We start from the raw sequence: 13,975 nt of genomic DNA on the forward strand, positions 1-13,975 counted from the left end.
ATAACTGATCTGCGACAAATGGGAAGTCAACATTTTATTTTTTGTCTTTGAATGTTTTATGATTTTGTTTTGTTTGTTTTATGAAAGTTTGAATAAAAATTATTGTAAAAAAAAACAACAACTATGGGTTTCTCCCCTGAATGGGGAATAGTATAGCCTTTCATCATAGAACTGTGGAAAGCGTTCTCTCTCTCTCTCTCTCTCACTCACTCACACACACACACACACACACACACACACACACAGAGGAATCAATTTTGATTAAGTGCAGTGTAAAAATATTTTAATAAAAATAAAACAAATAATAATAATGGCTGAGAAATTTGCAGGTTTCCTAATATAATCTTTTACACTGAAACATTTTGGGGTAGCCAATGTGGTACTCTCCACATATTGTTAGACTACAGCTTCCAACCCTAACCAATGGCCATGTTGACTGGGGCTGAAGGGAGTTACAGTCCAACAACATCTGGAGGATGCCATGTTGACTACTTCTGCGCACTATTATATGCTGCCAGAAGAGAGTTGCAGGGAAAACTAACATATGGTCAGTAGGAGTGCCAGGTTAGAAGCATCCCAAACCCTGAGATTTCAGGGGCGGGTTGTAGTGATGTCATGGGGCAGGCCCTAGTGAAGTCATTAAGTATGATACATTAAGCATTAACCACAGTTGCTTGGAGCATACCAATCAAACAAAAAAAATCACTGATTGGAAATTAAGATAGAAATTTTAACTAAATGAGGGTGTTCTCACATCCAGCTGAAATGATGGGACCATTCCTTCTCACTTGCTTAGGGAGTCTGGAAAGGGAACATTTAATGTAGCCTACTTTCGTCTAACAGCTGGTATAGCACAGTGAGGAGGAGAGCCTGGCTGGGAGTCCAGAGTGTGAGTTCAAATCCCTGCTCGTGTCTCCTGGGTGTAAAGGGCTAGCTACATATCACCGCCACAGTGAGTGGCTCAGGGGTTACATGCCCTGCCACCTGTGCAGCCGTGGGCAAGCTGCAGAGTCCCAAGGAGCCCAGTTGCCCCCCAGCTGGCAGTTGCGGACAAGGAAGGGGCTGGCTTGTGCAGCTGTGGAAGGCTGAGCAGGCCCTAGCCAGCTGGGGAGGACTAGCCTCAGAGGGAGGCAATGGTAAACCCCCTCTGAATACTGCTTACCATGAAAATCCTATTCATAGGGTAGCCATAAGTTGGGATCGACTTGAAGGCAGTCCATTTCCATTTTTACTTTCATCTGGCAAGAAGGATTTAAGTGCCCTCAGGGCAGGCCAGTCACTAGAAGGCCATTGTAGGAAGAAGAGAGCCTAGTGTTGTGGAGATGTTAGATAGGAGCACTCAGGAGTAAAAGTGGATGCCCCTGAAGGCTGCAATTCTAAGCACACTTACTAAAGGGCTAAGCCCCATAGAACCCAACAGGACTTACTTTTGAGCATATATGGTTAGGATTGTGCTGTTGGTAAGGCTTGACTAGGGATCCTCTGCAAATATATTGATATCAATGTAGGGTTGGCAATCCCGCCTGGAATGCCCTGCCCCTGACTTTTAAAGTGGCTGCTCCAAACTTCTTTACAAACTTAACCCTTCACTGCAGAGAGAGGTTTGAGAAATGAGTAAAAGGTAAGAAGATTCTCTACCCTTTCCTGCCTACTATGTGGGCTCACCCAATTTCAGTGAGTAATAATTGACACAGAGAAAACACACATGGTTTGGTCTACCTTCACAGGAACAACAATTGAAGCCAGTATGTGAATTCTCTTTTAAACAAATCATCATGCAACCAACAAGGTGCATCATCAGTGGGTTTAAGGGAGTTCAGTTGAGTGCATGGAACCACTGTTGCTTCTATGGATGTAAAGGAGTGAGGTCAGAGATAAATGCAAATAGAAAAAAACAAAAGACAGCAATGGTGTCCTAAATGCAATACCATACCAACCACAACAAGATTCCTGCGAGTAAGGCAGAAAACTCGGCATCCCACAACCAGTCAGGTTCTTAACCAAAACTAAAAAAAATCCTGGCAGCCAGTCAGCGAAGTCACAGAAATCCCCGTGCAGCACAACCTGACCTGGGGGCTACAGTTAGTGCAGAATGCTGTGGCACAATTGCTGACATGAGTGAAACCCTATGAGCACATAACATCTCTCCTCTGAAATCTGTTCTGGTTGCCGATTTGCTACCAGGCCAAGTTCAAGGTGTGCTTTCCATGTTACAGGTTCCAAATAGTACTTGTTCTGCTCTTGTAAGAAATCGATCCTTGAGTGTGGCAGCACCTACGCTTTGGAACTCCCTGCCTGCTGACATTAGGCAGGCACCTTCATCATACTCTTTTTGGCACCTGCTAAAAATATTCTTGTTTAGGCAAGCCTAACCATGGCATAGTGGTTAGGGTGTTGGACTGTGACCTGGGAGACCAGGTTTCAAATCCCCACACAGCCATGAAGCTCACTGGGTGACCTTAGGCCAGTCACTGCCTCTCAGAGGAAGGCAATAGTAAACTACTTATGAATACCGCTTACCATGAAAACCCTATTCATAGGGTCGCCATATGTCAGAATCGCTTGAAGACAGTCCAACCAGGCATATAAAAGCTATTGTTTTTAACTCATTGTTGGTTTTATTATTTTGAATGTTTTTAAATACCTGTCTTTAACTTTTTTTTGCCAATAATTTCATTGTTTAATTCCCTCTGTAAACTGCTTTGAGTTTTTTACAATAAAGCAGTACATAAATGTTGTAAATAAAATACATAAATAAATTTTGGAGTCGGTGTGGCCCTTGGGTCTCTTTCCATTTTTAGGAACAAAAGCATATCCCTTATACCAACTCTGTACCATCTAGCTCAGTACTGATGACATGGACTAGCATTGGCTCTCCAGGATTCCAGGCAATAGTCTTTTCCAGAAATTGAATTTTGGACCTTTGCATGCAAAGCATGTGTCCTACCACTGAGCTACAGCCCTTCACCTATTTAAAAATATATCTTTTAAAATTGTTCTTTTCAATCCACTAATGACTGCACATCATACCTAGGGCAGATCCACACCATTCATTTAAAGCACATTAAACACATATTTGAAGCACATGAATCCCACCACAGAATCATGGGAACTGTAGTTTGTTAAGGGTGATGGGAGATATAACTATGAGGAGGAAACAACACTTCCCTGGATTCTTTGTCTTTGCTTGTGGTTTAAATCCAGGTAGGATGTGCTTTAAATGTATTGTATGGATCTACTTCATAAACTTTGTCTGCATGTGAGTCATTTTAATTAATTTTTTAAAATGGAAATCAGCTACAAGGTTTACTGGGTGACCATGAGCTACTCACCATCTCTCACCCTAATCTGCCCCTCAGAGTGAAAACAACAGAGGGAGACCATGACCACCCTAAGGAAGAAGGGCACACTTAAAATGAAGAGGAAATAATAATGTACAACCATAGTGTGAAATCAGATACTTAATGGGACATAGTATGAAGAAATATTTATATAAGCATGACTGTCAAAGATGTTTATTATTTACACAACCTGTAAATATATGTATAGTGCAATCCTATGTTTGTTTACTCAGAAGCAAGTCCCAATGTATTCAGTGGGGCTTACTCAAACGGATGTGTGCACAGAACTGCAAGCACAAGTGATAAGGAATTTCACTTACCCAACCCAAAATTCATAATCACTTTAAGCTGTTTTTCAACTGTTTCATACTTGTTGCTATGGTTATTTGATTTTAAAGGGATTTGTTTCTTTTTTCCAATTGGCAACCCTACCACACAGGGATCTTGGAAAGACTCCATGTACACATGCAATGGAGATGTAAAATGCATACACCCCATATAACAGTTTATTGTCAAAACCAGTTGGTCATTGCAGAACATTTTTTAAAAATGAAAACGGTATTAGTTTCCTACCAAAAAAAGGTGTGACACCCTGGTAATCCCTCCGTAATTGCTTAAAAAATAGGATTAGAGGAAGAGAGAAAGATTTACAACACAAACACAATCCTTTACTATGTGCAGTCAAAAGTCCAATTGATTTACAGTGCAATCCTAATCATGTCTACTCAAAAGTAAGTCCTATTGAATTCAACATGGTTTACTCCTGCTATGTGGGATCAGCATTGCAGCTTTTCTCCCAGAAAAGTGAGTATAGGATTAAAGCTTTGTATTGGGAAGGTTTTCAAACCAGACTATGAATTAGACAAATAAACTGCCCTCTTTAACATCCCAGGAAAATTTGTTTGACTCCTCATAATTAGAAAAGCATAACACACTGTATGTGTCACATGGCATTTAGATCTCCTGCACATAAGAGAGAAAGAAACTTTAGTTTACTCAGTTTATGAGATCTTTAGACAAGTAGGAAAAACAACAATTTTCTGGCCTTGCAATGGCTTCTAGCTACAGCCTGGAGGTTAACAAATCCCTTGTCAATCACAACCTTGACTTCACTTATTGGCTACAAACCTGAAAAGGTGGGGTTAGAGCAGCTAGCTACAAACTCATGTAACAGAAGTTGGAGGGGGGCTGACATTTTGGTGTATATCTCTTGAACCAGACCACCTAGAAACTTAATAATTTTAAAAGCTGAGAGCCCAGATATTGAGGTGATTCACCCGGAGACCCAAAAAGCCAGAGTCTCTGGGCAAAAACTGGAGATGTGGCAACCCTACTTGTCAGAACTGCCTGAGAGGAGGGAGGAAGGGAAAAAAGAATAGATGACATGGGACATAGCAAACCTCTTACTTTTACCTAGTCACCAGTACAGACTATCATCACCTCTTTTTTGGCTGCCCGTGGCAGCCTTTTTAAGCTGACTGGCACTCACAGCACTTATATCCAGATATGGGTACCAGCACCTCATCTTTGATCAAAAAACAAAACAAGCAAGCTAACAACCCCCCTAAACCCCCAAACAGAGCTTGGAAAAGTTACTTTTTTGAACTACAACTCCCATCAGCCCCAGCCAGCATGGCCACTGGATTGGGCTGATGGGCATTGTAGTTCAAAAAAGTAACTTTTCCAAGCTCTGCCCCCAAAACACTGCTTTTACCAAAGCAGAAAAAGAAGCTGTAGATAAGGTGTTAGAATGGAGCTCCTCCATTCAAGCCTAGCTTATGACTCAACTGTGCTAGCAATAGTGAGGCTAACAGTCCAGAAAGAAAACAAGCATGCTCCTTCCTTCCATGCTTTCTCCCTGGTTTCCTGGACGCTCCACTTGGGTTCTAGTCTGTAAAAGATAAAGTACCAGGGGACTGGGACAAGCATTGCAGAATTCTTGCCTTGCCGATGTGTGAAAATAATTTGGAAGGAAGTGGTATGAAACACATCCCCACAGCTGACCTTCCAGTGGAAAGCAGTGTGTTGGTAGCAACGAGGCAGGGCCAGTGAACCATAATGATTTTATCTGTCCTTGTATTCTCCTCAGAGGCCATCTTGCTCCCGTTGCACCCCCTCCCTCTCACTTTGTCCATTTTCTTCAGTGGGCAGCACAAGCCCTGTCAGTTTGATAAATGAGGATCAATGGAAGAGATCCCCAAGTCTCATTTTGAGAGTTTCTCTTGATAGGCTGAAGTCGAAAAGCAGCCAGCTGGGAATCTCTCTCTTGGGTGAGGATCTTTCACATTGCCTTTGGTCCTCACTTAAACTTTCTTTTTAAAGGTTAAGCGTATTTATATACCACCAACAAAAGGTTATTCTGCTTGACCAGGTCTCCAGAAAGAATGATTAATGGCTACTCCTGCCAACTCTCAGTGTTTTGGTTGAGTTGGAGCTGGAGAGGAAATCTGCTGGTACAGATAAATATTGAATGCTTCTGTTCTGCAAAAAGAGTACACATAAATGACTGTGTACCGAACAATGCATAAGAATTTCTTATGCTTTGTGAACCCTTTGATATAGCTTTTAGGTTCTATAGGTGATACCCTGCAAACCTTCTTTCACTGTTTCTAACTACTATAACCATTTAATAGTTATTAAGCTCTAAAAGACTCCACACCTTTAAAGACTTCCAGGCAATTTCTTAAGTGGCTTTGGGTTGTAGTTTTTCCCATTTGTTTGTTTTTTTACCCTCTAGGCTACTGAACCTGTGACAATAAAATCAAAGTTCCCCTGTCCTATTTGAAGATAAGCAATAATAGAACCATTTATCTCCACTTCAGTCCCCTGAGCTATTAAACCATTACCTTGTGTCATATTTTAATATATTACAAACCTGACCCTTCCATGTTACCTCAGAAAAAAAATGGGGTTGCAATTAAACTTAATTTCCTACCCTTAGCAAAAGATAATAGAAAGAAAAGGTATTCTGCCTCTTTTGCTAATTGAGATCTGTCTAGAGGTGTCATCACAGCCAGCCCAAGATATCTTAGGATCTGAGGTGGAAAACCCAAATGGCACCTCCTTCATTCTAACCAATTTAACATACCCTATGAGGAGGCCCTGCCCAAACTTCAATGAAATGAATGGGAACTGTGCAAAGGCACTGCCATCCATTTAATGGGGACAGGACTAACAGAAAACATTTTGCTGCCTGAGGCACTGTAGTAAATGCTCCCCTCCCGTCAAGGTATACAACACCCAAGCCAGCTAAGTTATATTTGCACCTGAGGCTGAAAATCCCACAAGCACCTCTCTGACAATAAACATACATTTGAAAAACTATTAATTTGCTGCCCTTTTATGATACTCAAAATCTGCTCCCTGAGGGAGCCACCTTCCTCTGCCTAATGTTAGGGCCAGTCCTGGCTGAGGCTTGGGTGCTCCATGGGTCAGAACTGCCTGTTTACTTTTCTGCCATAACAGTGTCCAAAAGTTGTAGCTTGAGGTGGCTGTGGTAGGGTGTTGTGGTGATTGGCACCACTTTTCTATAAACAACTCCGAGGTCACATAAATGCCACCGTTTCCTGCCCTTCTCAGTTTCAATTGGAAATGGCTATATGATTTAGTCCTTTTAAGTATCTCAGCCAGCAGTCTGTGATCTAAAATATAATCAAGGTCACTCACTCACAGGCAACACTGGACTGAGAAAGAACAAAGATTTAGGCAGAAGCCAGGACACTGAATGAATTTAGTTTGTTATATATTTTATTTTGCTGCATATATCTTCCTTTCTTAGCTCATGAGATACTTAATATAGACTACGTTTATGGGAGCCTTTAGCTTTCTTCAACTCTCCAGCAGTTTTTCTGGTTGTGAATAACTGTTTCCAAGCTCAATTTCTGTAATGTGTGTTATAACTAGAGATGAGGGATAAAAGTCACACTTTGCAAAAGGATAATGCAAACCTTTTGAAACTATCCTTCAAAATCTGCATTTCTCAGAATTTTGTGATGCAATTCTCTGACCAAAAACTCTGTACAGAAATGTGCATATTAGAGGAGAATGTGCATAAAAATGCATATGTAAGTGGAATTAACAAACAAAAATGCATTACATTAGATAAAATTGCTTGCAAAAAGGTGTACAGTATATTAAGAGAATAACACACTAAAATACTGACAATTTTCATGAGGACATACTTTTTTTTTACAAAGTGTTGAGGATATGTGGTGAATTGAACTTAAGAAAACCGAGAAACTGATTTGTTCTTCTCTAGTCGTAACTCACCCACCACCATGATGGTCCAGAATTGCAACAGCAGCCATATTGGTTCATTGCTGAGACTCTGCACTTTAAAATGGAAGAGGGAAATGGCCACCCCTTAGTAGAAATGACAAAATTTTCAGGCAGATTGCTTCAAATTTTTTAGTTCAGATATTTCTCAAAGGAATGAGAATGTTGCATTTTGACTTTCTGAATTTTCTAAACAGTTTGGTAATAGTTACGCTCAGGCAGATGATTGTTGATGCCTTGTTCCCACACTAATAGGCTGCGGACCCTGCCACAAATCGGAGAGAGGAGCTCCCAGGCACCTCTCCACCATACAGTCAGTGTGGGCTTCAATAAGCCCATGTGCAGCCCCACCTACCTCTCTCATCCATGAATGCAGCAAGCATGCCTGTCAACCAAGATGGTGGTGGAGGCTTCCCTAAGGGGCTGATGCCCCCACTGCCATCTTGGTTGATGGCATACATGCAAGCAGAGCACACACATGCCTGCCATCAACTAAGATGATGGCAGAGGCTTCCCTAAGGGGCTGATGCCCCTGCTGCCATATTGGATGATGGTAGGCATGTGCACACAGCACACATGTCATTTACAAAGACAATAAAGGTAGGTGGGGACATGCAAGCGGGTTTATTAGCCCTGCGCCGCTTGTATGGAGGGGTCAGGCTATGGTGCCTCGGGCGTGGGGCAGGCTGGGGCCCAAGTGCCTAGTCATGCCTGGGGCAAGCCCTACATCCTGTCAAGTATTTCCTTATGAAAAGTGATGTTTATAGGTATTAATTTAATTTTTAAAGTGAAACGTTTCTTAATTGCTTTCCTCGCATGGCAAAGGAGACCAGGGTGTAGTTAGTTCCAGGAAGCAGCTGCCTCAGGAGAACTGAACTCAGAGTTCACAAGCTTCTTAAAACATTGTGCCTCTACAAGGAAGCCTTTCCACACATGTACACATTGTATTCTGCAGGACTCACATTCGGTGCATCTACAGCTATGTGTGAAAATTCATTCTCAACTTTGACATATGTGCTGACACCATACAGGTGTTCAATTGTTCATCAGAGAAAAACAAACTTAATAGAATTATAGAACAGGAGAGTTGGAAGGGACCTATAAGGCCATTGGGTCCAACCCCCTGCTCAATGCAGGAATCCAAATTACAGCACACCCGACAGGTGGCTGTCCAGCTGCCTCCAGAATGCCTCCAGTGTTGGAGAGTCCACCACCTCCCCAGGTAATTCATTCCACTGTCATACTGCTCTAACAGTTAGGAAGTTTTTCCTGATGTTCAGTCAAAATCAGGCTTTCTGTAACTTGATTACATTATTCCACGTCCTGCACTCTGGGGCGATCGAGAAGAGATCCTGGCCCTCCTCTGTGTGACAGCCTTTCATATCTGCTCTCAGTCTTCTCTTCTCAAGGCTAAACATGCCCAGTTCTTTCAGTCTCTCCTCATAAGGCTTTGTTTCTAGTCCCCTGATCATCCACATTGCCCTCCTCTGAACCTATTCCAATTTGTCAGCATCCTTCTTAAAGTGTGGTGTCCAGAACTGGATGCAGTACTCAAGATGAGGCCTAACCAGTGCCAAACAGAGGGGAACTAGTACTTCAAATGATTTGGAAACTATACTTCTGTTAATGCAGCCTAAAAAAAAACATTTGCAGCCACATTGCACTGTTTCCTCATATTCAGCTTGTGATCAACAGCAATTCCAAAGCATGTAGTATTGTTGAGCCAAGTATTCCCCAGTTTATAACAGTGCCTTTGGTTTCTTTTTCCTAGTTGTAGAACTTGGCATTTATCCCTGTTAAATGTCATTCTGTTGTTTTCAGTCCAATGCTCTGCCTATCAATATCACTTTGAATTTTGTTTCTGTCCTCCAGGGTATTAGCTATCCCAATTTTATATTATCTGCACATTTGATAAGCATTCCCTGCATCTCCTCATCCAAGTCATTAATAAAAACATTGAACCCCGCTCATTACCTCCCCCCAGTTTGAGAAGGAACCATTTGTAACCACTGTTGCATCCAGTCCACATTTAGCTAGCTTGTTAATCAGAAGTATATGGGGCACTTTGTTGAAAGCTTTGCTGAAGTCGAGATATATTATGTCCACAGCATTCCCCCAGTCTACTAGGAAGGTTACTCAATCAAAAAATGGGATAAAATGGGATTTGTTCTTGATAAATCCATATTGGCTTTTAGTAAACACTGCATTGTTTTCAAGGTGCTTACAGATCGACCAGAATTTTCCCAAGGATTGATGTCAGGCTGACTGGTCTGTAGTTTCCAGGTTCGTCCTTTTTGAAGATAGGGACAACATTAGCCCTCCTCCAGTCATCCGGCACTTCACCAGTCCTCCATGATTTCACAAAGATTATAGACAGTGGTTCTGAGAGTTCTTGAGCCAGTTCCTTCAATACTCTAAGATGCAGATCATCACGCCCTGCAGGTTTGAACTTGTTCAAAGTGATTAGACATTCCTTGAACATTTGTCTATCAATCTCAAGCTGCAATCCTGCCCCTTCAACTTCATGTTTGCCAGGAGGATCATAGACCCTCAAAGTTGGAATTGAAAACTCTGCCTTTTCTTTGTCATCTGTTATTTTGCCATCCTCATAGAGTAACTGTACCACCATAACTTTTCTCTGTTTTTTACTATGGATGTACCTGAAGAAAGCTTTTTAGTTGCTTTTAGCAGCCCTCACTAACCTCAGCTCATTCTCAACTTTAGCCTCCCTGATGCCATCCCTGCAATTCCGTGCTACCTGTCTATATTCTTTCTTTGTGGTCTGACCTTCCTTCGACTGCCTGTATGTCTCCTTTTTTGTTTTCAGGTCATCTCTAAACTTTTTGTGAAGCCACATTGGCTTCTTCTGCTGTCTTCAGGTAGCATCTTAGTAATCTTGGCTTTTGAAAGTAACATATTTGAAGGAATTTCAAGTGAACAGTTCCTCTGCAAGTTTGCAGAAAAATCATGGTGCATTAGATTTAATAACAGTTTAGATTGTTATGGTAGGATGACTCGCACAATATAGATTTACTTCCTAGTCACTGTTATTTAGTTTACATACCTATTTTGCATGTAGAAAATACTGTATTTTAATTTGATTTGCTTTTTTGTAAACTTCACAAATCATAGTTCTTAATTAAAATGCATAAATTGAGGTTTATTTTTGTCACCTAAGAAAACTTCTCCCTGAAACCTCTTTTGTAGTAACCGATGCCCCAACCCTTATGTCCCCTCAATTTTTGTCTCTGCCCACCCATTGAGTATTGTCTTGCTACACTCCTGTGCCCCACCAACCTCAATCTGCCCTCACCAGGCCTCGCCTACCTGTCTTCTTCCATACAACCAGTCCAGGATGTACCTCTGCTTGTCAGCTTCCTCCTCCTTAGACTCAGGGCTCATTTACATGGTGATTTAGTGTGTGTTTGGTGCTACTCACATCTCCTTTTAATTTGCACAGTTCACATGACATTACTGCTAAACAGAAACTATCACGCTGATTTCCTCCTGTTAATCTCATACTAACCCAATCTGCTGATAATACAAAAAGTTTAGAACAATACGGCTCTACTCCGCTACACACGTCTTTGAAGACCGTTTGCTTCTATGGTTTTCAGTGGGCGGGTGAATCATTACTTTCAGCTCTTCCCCTTTCTCTGCCCACTAACGCTCCCATGAATTCCATTTTGTTTCTGGTGGTTCATCTAGCAACTCCCGACTGCTCTGTCGTCCCCCCCTTCACCGTTTGCTGCAGCCCTCCCTTCTTTCCTCCCAAGTAAACTTCCTTCATTCCTTGTAACAAATGTTGGGAATTGCCATTGGATTTTATCATTCTTTCTCATATTCTCAATCTTTGCAGAGAGAATTTTGAAGTAACATCTCTCCACTCCTGGTTTCCAATTTTTTTTCTAAAAAATCTAAGTGGATTTTTTTTAAGTTACCTCAAAAATATAGATGTTAATATCAATATTTTAAAGAAAATATCGATATTTTGAGAAAATATCAATATTGGTATTGATATTTGAGAAAATATTGATACTGATATTTTCTTAAAATATTGCTATTGCTATTGATATTTTCTTTAAAATATTTTCTTTAAAATATCAATATATTTGTTTTTTGTTTTTATTTGGTAATAATTTTTATTATTCAAATTTTTATAAAACAGACACAACAAAATCAAACAACAAAAACAATATAGCAAAAATAAAAAGAAAAAACTTGACTTCCGATTTGTTACAGATCAGCTATAGGTACATGATATATATCAAACTTGACCCCTAAAACATACAAAGTTCACTTTTTTCCATAGTCTATCTTGATTAATCATCAAATCCCATTATCATCATTTCATTTTTTTCTTTCAACAAAAAGTCCAAAAGAGGCTTCCATTCCTTAAGAAATGTATCTGTCATTTTTTCTCTGAGAAGGCATGTCAATTTGTCCATCTCGACTAAGTCCATTAGTTTCAATAGCCATTCTTCCATTGTTGGTATTGATTCCATTTTCCACTTTTGTGCATATAATAATCTTGCTGCCGTGATCATATATAATATTATTCTTCCATATTTCTTTTCTTTTTGTTTACCCATAAAGCCCAATAGAAAAAATTCTGGCTTTGACTGAATATTTATCTTCAAGAGTTTTTGATATATTTGTTTTTTAATGGGGGGAAAATTAACTCAGAAAAAGCAAGGAGCAGTGGAGAAAGGAGAGCAGATGACCCCACTTCTTTTCAACTGCCAAACATCAGGAAGCGGTGGGGGCAGGAGGAAGTGGAAATACGGCACAGGTCAAAAATATTTGCACATGTCCAGTAACTGAACAACTGGAGGAAGTAAAAATTTAAAATTAGAGGGCAGGACCACAAGGAAACAGCAACACTAATCCTTCCTAGAGGAATGCCTACTTGTGTGAATGGAAAACAACGGACTTGAAGCTACCATTGGGCATGAATTTTGGACCTTGCAAATCTATTACGATGGTCAAAGCAGTGTATTTGCAACGAAGAAATGATCTCATGTGGATAAGCCCTCTGTGTAGTCCTCGCAGAACTCAGTATAATTAGTTGGCTCTATCATTAGCTCTGACTCTGCCTACTGTTGCGCTCCTGACCTCCACCCTGCTAGCCCTCATAGGTACCAGCCACCACTAGTCATTGTCACCCCCTGCATTTCAGGAACAGCATCATGCCAAGGGAGAGACCAACCAGATCCCATCCATTGGCCAGCAAAGGTGCAGCTGCTCCAATCTCTTTCTCCCAATTCCCTCCCCATTCATTTCCCCTTTTTGTATCATGTCTGTTAAAACTGCGAGCCTACTAGCAGGAACTACCTTATCTTTTAATCCTTGTACAAGGCAAAGAAATGTTTATGTGCTTCATAAGTGAACAACAACAGCGGCAACAACAGTCATAGTGAATGGATTAGTGCAGTCAGCACGCTCCTCCCTAGCAACCCTTTCCATTGACCTGCCTCCTGAGATGGAGGAGCTCTGCTTTCCTAGCTGTTGCCTCCACCACCAGCAAATATTAGTTCAGGCCTGATCCATTGTGTGAGCTCTACCACACAAGTGAGGTTGCACTGATTTATATGAGACTGATATTGGGTTCACAGTGTGTATAGGGTATAGGGGTAATAAGGAAATACACAGTATGGAATCACATTGTTTCCCTTTATCTCTGCCCCCCCCATTGATATACACTGCCGGGCATACTGCCAGTTGAGTACTACTATTAATAATCCAGAAACAATGAGAGGAAACAGATTTCAGTGCCAGCCTTCCAATGGGAGCTAATTAAAAATAAGTGTCAGCAGAATAAAAAAGAAAGATTTTGAAAAATAACAGGACAGTGCCCTTTTAGGCAAAGATAAAAATCGCCCCTGTATATGGGCTTCTTCTTGCCCTGTGCACTGTGTCTCTTATGAGAAAAATAGGACAATTAAAATTTAACATGAGCCAGCATATTAATAAATCAAAGTGGACACCAACACAGCTGGGAGAGCAAAATGACTGTGTTACAAAGCACCAAGGGCCTGGCTTCTCTGCAGGTTCTGTTCAGCAAATGAGAGGGTAAGGCTAATGTTCTGCCACTCCCTACAGCTTTATACAATAGAAAACTGACAGCCTGATCCTATGCAGAGTTAGGTGCATCTAAGCCCACTGAAAAGCAATGGGCTCAGATGAGCCCAATTTTGCACAGGACAGGGTTGCAAGTGCTTATCTCAGCTTTGTGTCCTTCCACTTAGTCAAGGAAAATAATCCATGACAAAGAGCAAAGCAAAATGTAAATGTACTGCCTTCAAGTCGATTCCGACTTATGGCGACCCTATGAATAGGGTTTTCATGAGGCTGAGAGG

The sequence above is a fragment of the Rhineura floridana genome, chromosome 3 (genome assembly GCF_030035675.1).
Source record: "Rhineura floridana isolate rRhiFlo1 chromosome 3, rRhiFlo1.hap2, whole genome shotgun sequence".
Lineage (NCBI taxonomy): Eukaryota > Metazoa > Chordata > Lepidosauria > Squamata > Rhineuridae > Rhineura > Rhineura floridana.